The sequence below is a fragment of the Oncorhynchus gorbuscha genome, linkage group LG20 (genome assembly GCF_021184085.1).
Source record: "Oncorhynchus gorbuscha isolate QuinsamMale2020 ecotype Even-year linkage group LG20, OgorEven_v1.0, whole genome shotgun sequence".
Classification (NCBI taxonomy): Eukaryota; Metazoa; Chordata; class Actinopteri; order Salmoniformes; family Salmonidae; genus Oncorhynchus; species Oncorhynchus gorbuscha.
The window spans coordinates 23,891,753-23,907,336 of record NC_060192.1 but is presented as its reverse complement, the minus strand read 5'-3'; the positions used below and the strand labels follow the sequence as shown (position 1 = coordinate 23,907,336).

Sequence of the window (15,584 nt, the reverse complement as noted above, 5' to 3'; positions counted from 1 at the left end):
CACACACACACACACACACACACACACAGGCACAAACAGAATAAATAAAAAACATCTAAAATGTATTATAACATCATTATCTGTGTTGAACAGCTAATGGGTGTTGCTGGTGTTTTCAAATGTTCATAAATCTGGCCATATATTACCTATTACTCGTTACCTTACAGTATTACTCTGTGTGGAAAGCACACATCATATTACTAGTTACATTACTTTGTGTTACTTTCATGAAAACAATCTCAAAATCTTACCGTTTGTTTGACTGACTGAGGGAGCAAGGCGAGTCATGCGCTCTCTAAATAAGATAGGCTACTTACTAATTCAGGTTTGATCACTAGTTCCTCCTTTCATCTGTGGCGCTGCTTTGCTGTGCTGGTCTACAAGTGCTGCGCTATATATGGGCTGCTTAATTAGCTGTATATTCTGTAAGGCAAAAATCTGTTAATTCAAAATCTTTCTCTCGAACCGCCATTTCCGGTTCTGTACTGCACGTACACGGACCCATAAAGACGTATAGAGGGCACACTTGTCACTAGAAGGGAAAGCCCTCTATAGGCTTTGCGATCACAGAAGCGTTCAATGGCAAAGATCAGAGGAGCGCCCTTTATACATTTCTATGGACAGCAGCAGTCTTGACATTTCTCCAAACAGCCTTTCTTCGCTTGTTCGAGAACTCAATTGGAAACAAGTCGCGATTGATTTGATTTGATTTGAAACACACACCCGACTGTTTGACTAAGTAACAATAACAATATATTACCCAGTATTAACCAATTAGAAAAGGTACCACGTTATTTTACTCTGTTACTCGTAAAAGTAATTTGATTACGTAACGCATTACCCCAATACTGCTCAATTCAAATTTCAGCAATCTTCAAGTTATAGATTTGGAATTGAATTGGAAAAAGACTGTTTGGACTTTGTGGAATTGAAATTGAATTTAAATTGTAAAATTATTTAATCTTTGTAATTGAATTGAAATTCAATATTTCCACATTCCCCAGTTAATGGAATTACTGCACTTAATATCAATAATTGACTGCAAGATTTGTTATAAATTATTTCAACTTGTATTTTTTATATTCCCAGTATAGCTAGACTGTCTGAACTTTTGGGGATAATATTCAATTGGGAATTTAATTATTTGAATTTGCCTAAAATTGGAATTGACAGGAATGGAATTATCTCTGAATTTAAAGACTGGCCCAGAATTGAATTAAATTAAATGGAATTTATAGGGAGAAGGAATGGACTGAATTCAATTTGTGGAATTAACCCCAACCCTGCTGGGAGCAGAGCATCACTCTGTTATCTGTGGGTCTGAGGCCTCGCTACTGCTTTACGATACAGAGACACACTCATCTGTCTGTCTGTCTCTCTCTTAGTCTGTCTGTCTTGTTGCCTGCCTGCCTGCCTGCCTGCCTGCCTGCCTGCCTGCCTGCCTGCCTGCCTGCCTGCCTGCCTGCCTGCCTGCCTGCCTGCCTGCCTGCCTGCCTGCCTGCCTGCCTGCCTGCCTGCCTGCCTGCCTGCCTGCCTGCCTGCCTGCCATTTATCTGTTGGTTAATTGGTGGTTTGGACTTAATAGTTACTGCATGGGTGGATTGCAAACAATGCCAGCCGTGATTAATACCTGTGGTACTGATATGCTACAACTGTACGAGTAGTGGAACACGACAAAGCCACTACATGTCAACTGACGTGTTAGACATGACTTTATGAAAATGGAAATGATATGAAGGGCATTCTGTGAATGGTGATTATACATGTTTTTCTGAGGAGTTGTATCTCCAGTGTTTTGTATTATTCCATGCATAATGACCTTCATAGGCAGATTAAATGGATCATGATGTGTCAGTAACATAATCATTGCTAAGAGTGTTGTGTAATTGATTGTCCTTGAAAAGAGAATGCCATCCTGGCTCCATGGTTCCACACCATGTAGGTCAAGGCAAACACCCCTCCAGGAGGTGCATTACAAGGGACTAAGAGGGAAAATATGTTGAAACCCTTCCATGGCTTCAGGAGGTGGTTTTGTATTCTCTGTAGATGGTAGCCCCCTTTCTAAAGAGCAAAGGGCAGAGAGAGAGGACTGGGGAGAGGCCTGGGGAGAGGCCTGGGGAGAGGCCTGGGGAGAGGTCTGGGGAGAGGCCTGGGGAGAGGTCTGGGGAGAGGCCTGGGGAGAGGTCTGGGAGAGCCTGGGGAGAGGCCTGGGGGGGGGAGGCCTGGGGAGAGGTCTGGGGAGAGGCCTGGGGAGAGACCTGGGGAGAGGTCTGGGAGAGGCCTGGGGAGAGGCCTGGGGAGAGGTCTGGGGAGAGGCCTGGGGAGAGGCCTGGGGAGAGGTCTGGGGAGAGGCCTGGGGAGAGGTCTGGGGAGAGGCCAGTGGGAGAGGTCTGGGGAGAGGCCTGGGGAGAGGTCTGGGGAGAGACCTGGGGAGAGACCTGGGGAGAGGCCTGGGGAGAGGCCTGGGGAGAGGTCTGGGGAGAGGTCTGGGGAGAGGCCTGGGGAGAGGCCTGGGGAGAGGTCTGGGGAGAGGCCTGGGGAGAGGCCTGGGGAGAGGTCTGGGGAGAGGCCTGGGGAGAGGCCTGGGGAGAGGTCTGGGGAGAGGCCTGGGGAGAGGCCTGGGGAGAGGCCTGGGGAGAGGCCAGGGGAAAGACAGAGGGACAGAGACATAGGCCATGCAGCCATTCACTCATCCACTGCTGCTTAACTTCCCCCAGCGGCACAGTCAAAGAAAAGAGACCAAAATAGGACTGAATACAACAGCAATCTGACCTCTAAACCCGGAGCTTTGAGCGAGAGAGTGAGAAAGCAAGAGAGAGAGGAGGGAAAGAGAAAGAGAGAACGAGAGAGAGCAAATGAGTCAGGAGAGAGAGAACTAGAGAGTCTGGAGAGAGAGCTAGAGAGTCTGGAGAGAGAGAGAGAGTCTGGAGAGAGAGAGATAGAGAGCGAGAGGAAGGGATTAAACAGATCAAGATGTACAGGGACATCAAGATAAAGATCTAGATTAGTGAGTTCACTCACTGGGCGGTCCTCATCCACTGGCCTCACTAAATGGTCACCCGGTGATTGGACAGTTGATAGAGTGATGACAGAGTGGTGTCTCAGTGTGATAATGGTTTGGATAATGGTGGTCAGGGGCAGGGTCTCAGTGACCTTACAACCTCTGAACTGTGACCCGTACTACTGGCTAGAGCCAGAGGCGTGAAGATGTGTCCTATCTCATAGCAGCTGTGGTGAGCTGTCTGCCTGCCTCTGTTGCCTGGCAACCAGCCAGAACTACAGTCGCAGAGATCTGGACACACTCTGGCACAACACACATACACAGACTTAAAGTCAGACACACTCGCATGCTCACATGACCTCTTCCCCGTTCTATTTGATAGGATAGGAGGGAGAGGGCAAATATTTAAGATAAATCAGACAGGTTTTTTCAGTCTTTTCCTCTTTCAATCTCTCTTTCAATCAATTCAATTCAATTTGCTTTATTGGCATGACGTAACAATGTACAATATTGCCAAAGCTTACTGAAATCAATCTCTCGCTCAGTCATTTTCTCCAATCTCTCTCTCAATCTCTCTTGTCTTTTTCTCTTTCAATCTCTCTCTCAATCTCTCTGTCTCTCTGTCTCTGTCTAGAATAGCATTCTAGTTTGCTCAGTTTTTTGGTTAATTCTTTCCAATGTGTCAAGTAATTATCTTTTGTTCTCTCTCTCTCTCTCTCTCTCTCTCTCTCTCTCTCTCTCTCTCTCTCTCTCTCTCTCTCTCTCTCTCTCTCTCTCTCTCTCTCTCTCTCTCTCTCTCTCTCACACACTCTCTCTCTCACTCTCTCACTCTCTCTCTCTCGCTCAATAAGTTTTCTTTTCGATACTTTTCCTGTCTGCTGAGTTGGGCCTTGTGCTTCCTTTAGCGCTGAGAGCAGCAGATTACAAGGCCGAACTCATGCATATTCTACACTCGCTTTAGGTAACAGCCAAGGAAATGTGAAGAGAGTCTTCAACCTCGGAGAGAGAGAGGAGGAGGGATATGGTGGAGAGAAATAAATGAATGGGAGAAAGACGTAACGGAAGGATAAAGTGCACTAGATTGAGGGTTATTTGAGCTCTGCAAGCATCCACCAGACAGCTCTTCATGAAACCCCGCCCCTCCTGCCTCTGGAACCGTAGCAATACAATATCACACCGATATTTAGGACGGTTCTTTACAATATTTACAACAATGGGAGTAATCAGTGTAATATTGTGAAAGATTGATTGAACACAGTATATTTCATCACGGGAGACGGTGAAAAAACATTATCATTAATTCATTGTAGCTGCATATCTTTATTGTAATGGACACCTTGATAATCACATAGACCTTGTATGTGAGGGATTGAACCTTGATAATCACACAGACCTTGTATGTGAGGGATTGAACCTTGATAATCATACAGACTTTGTATGTGAGGGATTGAACCTTGATAATCATACAGACTTTGTATGTGAGGGATTGAACCTTGATAATCATACAGACTTTGTATGTGAGGGATTGAACCTTGATAATCACATAGACCTTGTATGTGAGGGATTGAACCTTGATAATCACATAGACCTTGTATGTGAGGGATTGAACCTTGATAATCACATAGACCTTGTATGTGAGGGATTGAACCTTGATAATCACACAGACCTTGTATGTGAGGGATTGAACCTTGATAATCACACAGACCTTGTATGTGAGGGATTGAACCTTGATAATCACACAGACCTTGTATGTGAGGGATTGAACCTTGATAATCACACAGACCTTGTATGTGAGGGATTGAACCTTGATAATCACACAGACCTTGTATGTGAGGGATTGAACCTTGTATGTGAGGGATTGATAATCACACAGACCTTGTATGTGAGGGATTGAACCTTGATAATCACACAGACCTTGTATGTGAGGGATTGAACCTTGATAATCACACAGACCTTGTATGTGAGGGGATTGAGACCTTGTATGTGAGGGATTGATAATCACACAGACCTTGTATGTGAGGGATTGAACCTTGATAATCACACAGACCTTGTATGTGAGGGATTGAACCTTGATAATCACACAGACCTTGTATGTGAGGGATTGAACCTTGATAATCACACAGACCTTGTATGTGAGGGATTGAACCTTTGTATTTGAGATTAATTCTGTGTTCTAATCATGAATTATGAGCTATGAGTAACACACACGTTCTCTCTCTCTCTCTACCTCTCTCTCTCTCTCTCCCTCTCTCTAACTCTCTCTCTAACTCTCTCCCTACCTCTCTCTCTAACTCTCTCCCTACCTCTCTAACTTTCTCCCTACCTCTCTCTCTGACTCTCTCTCTAACTATTTCCCTACCTCTCTCTCTAACTTTCTCCCTACCTCTCTCTCTGACTCTCTCTCTACCTCTCTCTCTAACTCTCTCCCTACCTCTCTCTCTAACTCTCTCCCTACCTTTCTCCCTACCTCTCTCTCTAACTCTCTCTCTACCTGAACAGGTGACTGGTGGAGCAGTTGGCTGAGTGGAGTCAGTGCTGTGAGAGCCAATTAGGACTAATGATATTGTTGGGATGTGTTTTTCTCCACTACAGTGGTTCAGTAAAATCTTGTTCTATTCACTGATCCAAGGTGAGTGTGTGTGTGTGTGTGTGTGTGTCCAGCCACTCAGGTGTGTAGAGTCAGAGTATAGGAGATAGCTAGCCTGCTGTGTGAGTGAACAGGCCCCTACAGACCTAGTGTCTCAGACAGGAACAGGACAATTATCAGGAAGTCACTGAACAAACACATCTATGAATACATGACTAGGTGAATAGAGAGCTATACCCAGGGAGGAGAGGAAGAAGGGTGGTATGGAATGGAAAGAGGGCCAAAAAGCTAAGAAACGACGGATACAAGGAAAGACGACGGATACAAGGAAAGCATTACTGTAGATTCAGTAAATGATTCAAATGAGCCTTGCAAGATGGAGCGTAATGGACAGATGGGATGACGACAGAGACACTTCTACAAAAACATCAAAACATTTATTTTGACATCAGCAGTTGTCACAAAGTCCAAAGTCTACCCACATGTATGTAGAAGCACAGCGGAAAAGCTCCCTAGAAAGGCAGGTACATAGGAAGAAACCTAGAGAGGAACCAGGCTCGGGGGCATTGGCGGTTCTTTTTGTCAGACATTTAGAACTTCACAAATAAATAATCATAACATTTAAAACTATATAAATATAAAAGTACAGTATATACAAAAATAAGACTTATTTTTGATATCTATTAAAGACAAATAGAAAAACATTTGTTGAATGTTGATCTGGCACTCGAGCATCAATACATTACTCATCCCCCAACACTGTCAACCAAGAGTCAAGACTACATTACTCATCCCCCAACACTGTCAACCAAGAGTCAAGACTAAACCAATTCACCTTGGTGCTGTGCAGACTGGTTGTATATTATTCTTAACCATTTCACACAAACCAGAAAAAAATGCAACAATATGTCTGTGAAACTATATATTCACAGTACTATGAATGAATTAGGGTTTACTTGGTAGCATTTCGTTGTGTGACTGATTTGACTAATTGTATTAGTACTGTACAAAGTTAGAGGTGCGCTATTTGATGGTGTTGGGTGCTTATTTTTCAGAGTAAATAACCCACGGACACTTTAACTAAGTTTATTCTTCCCAATGGTTCTGTACAGCTGAAAACAGACAGCTAAAGATTTCAGACATCACAGTTTATATGCATCCTACTTAAGACACTCCCCTTTCTCTCCAATCCTTACATTGTATGTCTCTACAGGAAGCTAATAAAGAGGGTAACAGGATTCCAAACATGTATTACTCTCTTAAGAGAATCTGTCCTCACCTCCTGACCTCAACCCTTCTTTCATCTAATACACAGATGTCCATCTGTCTCCCCTGTATCAACACATCTCTCTCCTCTCCTCCATCAAACACATTCCACAATCTTCTGTCTTTCTTCTAAGAACCATTAACTTCTAACAAAACACCCAGTCTCTTTCATTTCCTATCATTCATTTAATATCTCAATGTTCAAAGTTTAGCCGATTCCAACAATAGATTCCCCCGTTCCTCCTACCTCGGGCTATCAGTGAGGAGACCTGAGGTCAACCTACCCCCGCCCCCCCTCCCCATCTCGTACTTCTGAGTGGGAGACCTTCCCTGGCAGCAGCCCACCTAGCTCACAAACTAGAACGACAAGGTTAATTGACCCACAGTCCCACACGGTGACATGATATCATTGACATGACGTGCAAATGAGCGATAGAAACCGATCGTGTAAATGTCACCATTGTGATATTTTGTGTGCGGGTGACCCGTACCGCCCCCGGCAAGATGCCGCCCCCGGGCGGCTGCCCATGCCGCCTATACCTAAATCCGCCACTGCGTACGGGAGGGAGGCCAGTCCTCTTCTGCCGGGTATTGATTATAAGAGTACATGGCCATCTAGGCCAGATTGTTCTCCTCCTAATGCACATCTCATTAGTGTGAGGGAACCAATCTATTATAGAGAAAAGGTCAATAAGAGACAGATACAGATGTAGGATCTTAATTTGAGCCAGTTCACTACAGAAGGAAAATAATCCTGCAGCCAAAGGAAATGTGAGTTATCATGTGGATTATAATGAACGGACATTTTTGTAGGGGATGAATTTTTTTTTCTTCGTAAAGTCTAAAATGTCATAGTGGAAATAACAAATTTAAGAAGCCTTTTTAAACCTCAAATACACTACAAGTTTAACATTTCCTGCAACATTGTGATCTCTCACCCCACCCCCCCTAAGTTTTAGATGCACTATTGTTAAGTGACTGTCCCACTGGATGTCATAAGGTGAAACAGTCGCTCTTGTCTGCTAAATGACTTAAATGTAAATGTAAATTAAGATCCTATATCGACAGTATATACACCATGACACAGACTGACCAGGTTCAGGGTCTACAGACGATCACGGATTACAAAAGAAAACTTGCCCCGTCGCGGACATCGACGTCTTGCTTCTAGACAAATTAAACAACTTTTTTTGTGTGCTTTGAGGACAATACAGTGCCACCGATGCGGCCCGCTACCAAAGAATGTGGGCTCTCCTTCTCCGCGGTCGACGTGAGTAAAACATTTAAACGTGTTAACCCTCGCAAGGCTGCCGGCCCAGACGGCATCCCCAGCCGCGTCCTCAGAGCATGTGCAGACCAGCTGGCTGGAGTGTTTACAGACATATTCAATCATTCCCTATACCTGTCTGCTGTTCCCACATGCTTCAAGATGGCCACCATTGTTCCTGCTCCCAAGAAAGCCAAGGGCGTTGAACTAAATGACTATCGCCCTGTAGTACTCAATTCTGTCATCATGAAGTGCTTTGAGACTAGTCAAGGATCATATCACCTCTACCTTACCTGTCGCCCTAGACCCACTTCAATTTGCATACCACCCCAATAGGTCCACAGATGATGTAATCACCATCACACTGCCCTATCCCATCTGGACAAGAGGAATACCTATGTAAGAATGCTGTTCATTGACTACAGCTCAGGATTCAACACCATAGTACCCTCCAAAACTCATCATTAAGCTTGAGTCCCTGGGTCTTGACCCCACCCTGTGAAACTGTGTCCTGGACATCCTGACAGGCCACCCCCAGGTGGTGAAGGTAGGAAACAACATATCCACTCTGATCCTCAACACTGGGGCCCCACAAGGGTGCGTTCTCAGCCCCTCCTGTACTCCCTGTTCACCCACAACTGCGTGGCCATGCATGCCTCCAACTCAATCAGCAAGTTTGCAGACAACACAACAGTGTTAGGCTTGATCACCAACAACGACAAGACAGCCTACAGGGAGAAGGTGAGGGCCCAATGTCAGCAAAACAAAAGAGATGCTTGTGGACTTCAGGAAGCAGCAAAGGGAGCACCCCCTTATCCACATCGACAGGACAGCAGTGGAGAAGGTGGAATGTTTTAAGGTCCTCGGTGTACATATCACTGACAAACTGAAATGGTCCACCCACACAGACAGCGTGGCGGAGAAGGCACAACAGCGCCTCTTCAACCTCAGGAGGCTGAAAAAATATGTCACTGAAAACCCTCACTAACTTTTACAGGTGCACAATTGAGAGCATCCTGTCGGGGTGTATCACCGCCTGGTACGGCAACTGCACCGCCCACAACCGCAGGGCTCTCCAGAGGGTGGTGCGGTCTGTACAACGCATCACCGGGGGCAAACTACCTGCCCTCCAGGACACATACAGCACCCGATGTCACAGGAAGGCAAAAAAGATCATCAAGGACAATAACCACCACTGCCTGGTCACCCTGCTTCCATCCAGAAGGTGAGGTCAGTACAGGTGCATCAAAGCTGGGACAGAGAGATTGAAAAACAGCTTCGATCTCAAGGCTATCTGATTGTTAAACAGCCATCACTAGCACAGAGGCGGCTGCCTACCTACAGACTTGATATCATTGGCCACTTTAATAAATGGAACATTAATAAATGGAACTTATATATTCTCATCCCATTCCTTTACTAGATTGTGTGTATTAGGTTTTGTTGTGGAAGTTGTTAGATATGACCTGTTAGATACTGCTGCACTGTCAGGTCTAGAAGCACAAGCATTTCACTACACTCACAATAACATCTGCTAACCATGCGTATGTGACCAACAAAATTTGATTTGATTTGATTTAGGTGCCAGGCGCATCAGTTTGTGTCAAGAACAGCGACGCGGCTGGGTTTTTCACGCTCAACAGTTTCCCGTGTTTATCAAGAATGGTCCGCCACCCAAAGAACATCCAGCCAACTTGACACAACTGCGGGAAGCACCGGAGTCAACATTGGGGTGCAACTCAATATCAGAAAGGTATTCGTAATGATTCTTTATTATACTCAGTGTACAGAAGAGTAGGACAGATACATAAACATACATATGGATATAGAGACAGAGGGAAGAACACCGGGAAATGGAGAAACAGCCTTCAAAGCTACGGCAGGTGGGGCCAGATGAGAAGAAGGGAACATATGGCTGTATATAAATCAGTCCACAGACAAACATGTGAAATGACCTGATTGAGTACAGATTGAGTATTACCGTAAGATGTCTGCCTTCCACAGATGAGGCTGTGTTCAGAGAGAGAAGCACAGTGTTTTCAGACGACATCGTTCATGGGCGGCTTGTTCTTCTTGTAAACACGAGCCTGTGTCTAACAGCGTAAAATTGGACTCATAGGTGAAATTGCTCATTGTGCAATGTGAGATCAACCGTATCCATCGTGGCCTTTATCAGTATCTGTGTGTTTCAGAGAAATCCCTATCCTTCTGTATAGACGGGTTGGTTGATAAGCAACAAAACCAAAGCGTGCTCAACGATGGGGCAAAACAGACAGGGTCGGTTGAGGTTGATCATAACATGTCAACTATATTTCGTCTCCAATGTTTAACGAAAACATAAATAAAGTTGCACAATGAGCAAATGTCTCTAAAATACATCCTTACAGGTGTTGGTTAGCTAGCTAGCTAGCAAATTTGAGCCATATTAGCATAGATGTGACATCAGTCATAACACCTCAAAACAGGACATGGTCTCAAGAACAAGATCAATCGGGCTGAAACGAGACACTTACAATTCACCACATGACAGTTTCCTTTCATTGCTGTCAACCAGAATCCCAACAACACACGGGATTCTGCCCCTTTGAAGCACTTCGTTTCGGTGACATTGTCAGCTAACCCGTCCATTTTATTATTGGTCTGTTGTAATGTCAATCGTTGTGCACTCTCCCCAGTGTTATCCTGTTGTGTTTGCAGGATTGGGTTGTGTGGTCTATTCTATGTTTTTTCACCATCTAAATGATTATTCCATACAGTAACACTATACCACATCTCGTTTCATTTCATGCTTCCTCCACGCGCTACGTTTGTGCAGGCAAATTCTCCTGACAGGCACATGCAACAATAACCAAATGAACCAAATGATCACCTCATTATAAAAGGGAACATGCGATTTCTCGTAATACTCAAATCCCGACACGGGCTCTATTGATTCAATCTGAGCTGGGTTTGTCATCATGAGATTACTGCACATTGAAACCAATAGGCTGTACGCTGAAGGAGAGAGCTGGGAATGATCACTCAGGGATTTGGCGTTTGTTGGTCGAGAGGAGAGAAACAAACACACGAGATGAACTCATTAGGCGTCTTCCGATCCTGTTCAATCAGAGCGATGGGTCTGATCTGATGGAGAGAATGGGGATGAAATGATCGAGAGGAGAAGAAGAGAGGAGTGGTTGGAGGAGAAGAAGGAGAAGATGAAGACAGCAAAGTGTTACATTTCTCTTCCTGAGGTGAGAAGCCTCTCTCTCTCTCCCACAGTCCAGTGATGGTTGGCCCTTCCCCAGAGTTCATTAATTAGTTAATTAGTTAATTAGTCTGAACAGATGGCTGTGCAGCACAAATCAGGAGGCTGCATTAGCCTGGAGCAGCCAGGAGGAAGGTAATGGTAAGGTGAGTAGGCAGCAGCATTGGACTAGAGACGCCAGGAGGACAGTAGGGGGAAGGTGGGAGGCAGCAGCATTGGACTGGAGACGCCAGGAGGACAGTAGGGGGAAGGTGGGAGGCAGCAGCATTGGACTGGAGAAGCCAGGAGGACAGTAGGGGGAAGGTGGGAGGCAGCAGCATTGGGCTGGAGCAGCCAGGAGGACAGTAGGGAGGAGGTGAGCAGGCAGCATTGGGCTGGAGCAGCCAGGAGGACAGTAGGGGGAAGGTGGGAGGCAGCAGCATTGGGCTGGAGCAGCCAGGAGGACAGTAGGGGGGAGGTTAGCAGGCAGCAGCATTGGGCTGGAGCAGCCAGGAGGACAGTAGGGGGAGGTTAGCAGGCAGCAGCATTGGGCTGGAGCAGCCAGGAGGACAGTAGGGGGAGGTTAGCAGGCAGCAGCATTGGGCTGGAGCAGCCAGGAGGACAGTAGGGGAAAGGAAGGAGGCAGTAGCATTGGGCTGGAGCAGCCAGGAGGACGGTAGGTGGGAGGTGAGCAGCCAGGAGGACGGTAGGGGGAGGTGAGCAGCCAGGAGGACGGTAGGGGGAGGTGAGCAGCCAGGAGGACGGTAGGGGGAGGTGAGCAGGCAGCAGCATTGGGCTGGAGCAGCCAGGAGGACTGTAGGGGAGAGGTGAGCAGGCAGCAGCATTGGGCGGGAGAAGCCAGGAGGATGGTAGGGGGAGGTGAGCAGCCAGGAGGACTGTAGGGGGAGGTGAGCAGGCAGCAGCATTGGGCTGGAGCAGCCAGGAGGACAGTAGGGGGAGGCAGCAGCATTGGGCTGGAGTAGCCAGGAGGATGGTAGGGGGAAGGTGGAAGGCAGCAGAATTTGGCTGGAGCAGCCAGGAGGACAGTAGGGGAGGTTAGCAGCATTGGGCTGGAGCAGCCAGGAGAACAGTAGGGGGGAGGCAGCAGCATATTGGGCTGGAGCAGCCAGGAGGACAGTAGGGGGAAGGTGGAAGGCAGCAGAATTTGGCTGGAGCAGCCAGGAGGACAGTAGGGGGAGGTTAGCAGCATTGGGCTGGAGCAGCCAGGAGGACAGTAGGGGGGAGGCAGCAGCATATTGGGCTGGAACAGCCAGGAGGACAGTAGGGGGGAGGCAGCAGCATTGGGCTGGATCTCTATGTACTAGTATACACACTCCTATCTTCACCATGCTAAACACTCCTGGACTGCACATGGCAGACATTTGGGATTCTTCTCAAACAGACATCAGACATCTTTTCCCCTTTCACAAAGCACAAACATATCATAAATTAATCTAACATCCACAAAAATGTTTCATTTGTTTGAAACCCTTATGAAATTGTAAGACAATATAGAGAGATACTGCAAGTGTGTGTGTGTGTGTGTGTGTGTGTGTGTGTGTGTGTGTGTGTGTGTGTGTGTGTGTGTGTGTGTGTGTGTGTGTGTGTGTGTGTGTGTGTGTGTGTGTGTGTGTGTGTGTGTGTGTGTGTGTGTGTGTGCGCGCGCGCGCGCTGTGGCCATATTGCATTAACACATTTTGATTGAATGAATTCTTTGCTTCGCTGCAGATTTAAAAAGCACTTCTGATGGGTTATTTTTAGGCTGTTCTCATCTCCCCTTCTGTTTCTCCTTCTCTCTCTAATGCTCTCTCTCTCTGTTTCTCCTTCTCTCTCTAACGCTCTCTCTCTGTTTCTCCTTCTCTCTCTAACGCTCTCTCTCTCTGTTTCTCCTTCTCTCTCTAACGCTCTCTCTCTGTTTCTCCTTCTCTCTCTAACGCTCTCTCTCTCTCTGTTTCTCCTTCTCTCTCTAACGCTCTCTCTCTCTGTTTCTCCTTCTCTCTCTAACGCTCTCTCTCGCTGTTTCTCCTTCTCTCTCTAACGCTCTCTCTCTGTTTCTCCTTCTCTCTCTAACGCTCTCTCTCTCTCTGTTTCTCCTTCTCTCTCTAACGCTCTCTCTCTCTGTTTCTCCTTCTCTCTTTAACGCTCTCTCTCTGTTTCTCCTTCTCTCTCTAACGCTCTCTCTCTCTCTGTTTCTCCTTCTCTCTCTAACGCTCTCTCTCTCTGTTTCTCCTTCTCTCTCTAACGCTCTCTCTCTGTTTCTCCTTCTCTCTCTAACGCTCTCTCTCTCTCTGTTTCTCCTTCTCTCTCTAACGCTCTCTCTCTGTTTCTCCTTCTCTCTCTAACGCTCTCTCTCTCTCTGTTTCTCCTTCTCTCTCTCTGTTTCTCCTTCTCTCTCTAACGATCTCTCTCTCTGTTTCTCCTCTCTCTAATGCTCTCTCTCTGTTTCTCCTTCTCTCTCTCTGTTTCTCCTTCTCTCTCTCTGTTTCTCCTTCTCTCTAACGCTCTCTCTCTGTTTCTCCTTCTCTCTCTAACGCTCTCTCTCTCTGTTTCTCCTTCTCTCTCTAACGCTCTCTCTCTCACGCTCTCTCTCTCTGTTTCTCCTCCTCTCTCTAACACTCTCTCTCTCTCTGTTTCTCCTTCTCTCTCTAACGCTCTCTCTGTTTCTCCTTCTCTGTCTAACGCTCTCTCTCTCTGTTTCTCCTTCTCTCTCTAACGCTCTCTCTCTGTTTCTCCTTCTCTCTCTAACGCTCACTCTCTCTGTTCTCCTTCTCTCTCTAACGCTCTCTCTCTCTCTGTTTCTCCTTCTCTGTCTAACGCTCTCTCTCTCTCTGTTTTTCCTTCTCTCTCTAACGCTCTCTCTCTGTTTCTCCTTCTCTGTCTAACGCTCTCTCTCTCTGTTTCTCCTTCTCTCTAACGCTCTCTCTCTGTTTCTCCTTCTCTCACTAACGCTCTCTCTCTCTGTTTCTCCTTCTCTCTCTAACGCTCTCTCTCTCTCTGTTTCTCCTTCTCTGTCTAACGCTCTCTCTCTCTCTGTTTCTCCCTCTCTGTCTAACCCTCTCTCTCTCTGTTTCTCCTCTCTCTAACGCTCTCTCTCTCTTTCTCCTTCTCTCTCTAACGCTCTCTCTCTCTGTTTCTCCTTCTCTCTCTAACGCTCTCTCTCTCTCTTTCTCCTTCTCTCTCTAACGCTCTCTCTCTCTGTTTCTCCTTCTCTCTCTAACGCTCTCTCTCTCTGTTTCCGCTCTCTCTCTGTTTCTCCTTCTCTCTCTAACGCTCTCTCTCTGTTTCTCCCTCTCTCATCTGTCTCTATCCCCCTTCTCTCTCGCTCCCTCCCTTTATATCCCCCTATCTCTCTCTTAAAGAGAGGCTGAAATCAGGTTGGCATATGTCAGTGTGCATGTGCATAAGTATGATATGATACTAAAGATTATGTGCTAAACATATTGTTGAAATGTCGAGCAGTCGTCTTTCTCTTTTTAGGCCAAAAATGGTTTGTCCAATGAGAGAGGTGGTGAGGGTGGATGGCACAATTTCTACTGTTACTTATTCAAATACGCACACGTACACACACACACACAATGCACACACACACACTACTACAAAATGCACACACACACACACACTAATACATGTATGCATAAATGCACGCACACACACAAGCACGTACACGCATACACACAAACTCCCTAACAAACACAGACACACACAGACACACAAACTCCCTAACACACACACACACACACACACACACACACACACACACACACACACACACACACACACACACACACACACACACACACACACACACACACACACACACACACACACACACACACACACACACACACACACACACACACACACACACACACACACACACACACACACACACACACACACACACATATAATCCCTTCAGTACAGTAGAGTAACCCAGTTGAAGCAGAACAGAGGGAGAGAGAGAGAGGTTAGTCTACTCGCCCACGTACCAAAATGTTCAACCATGTTAGAGGAATCGAGGACACTGCATCATCCCTCTGCATCGCTCAGCAAGATCGCTCTTTACCTCTGTGTCAGTGTGTGTGTGTGGTACACTACACAAGGGCAAATTACACACATACCTACATAATACATATACAGACGCACACACATGCAGTACATACACAACTGCTACACACATGAGCATGTAAATCACACAGGAAAAGACCACTATTTGGCTTAAGAATGACGTGAACAT

The 15,584-nt window shown here is 46.3% G+C and overlaps 1 protein-coding gene across 2 annotated transcripts in view; it reads right to left on the bottom strand.

The window, feature by feature from the left end:
- The window catches only part of LOC124007250 (neuroligin-2-like), a 97,489-nt gene that overhangs the window by 19,352 nt on the left and 62,553 nt on the right, over positions 1-15,584 (bottom strand). The gene's annotated exons all lie outside the window — the stretch shown is intronic.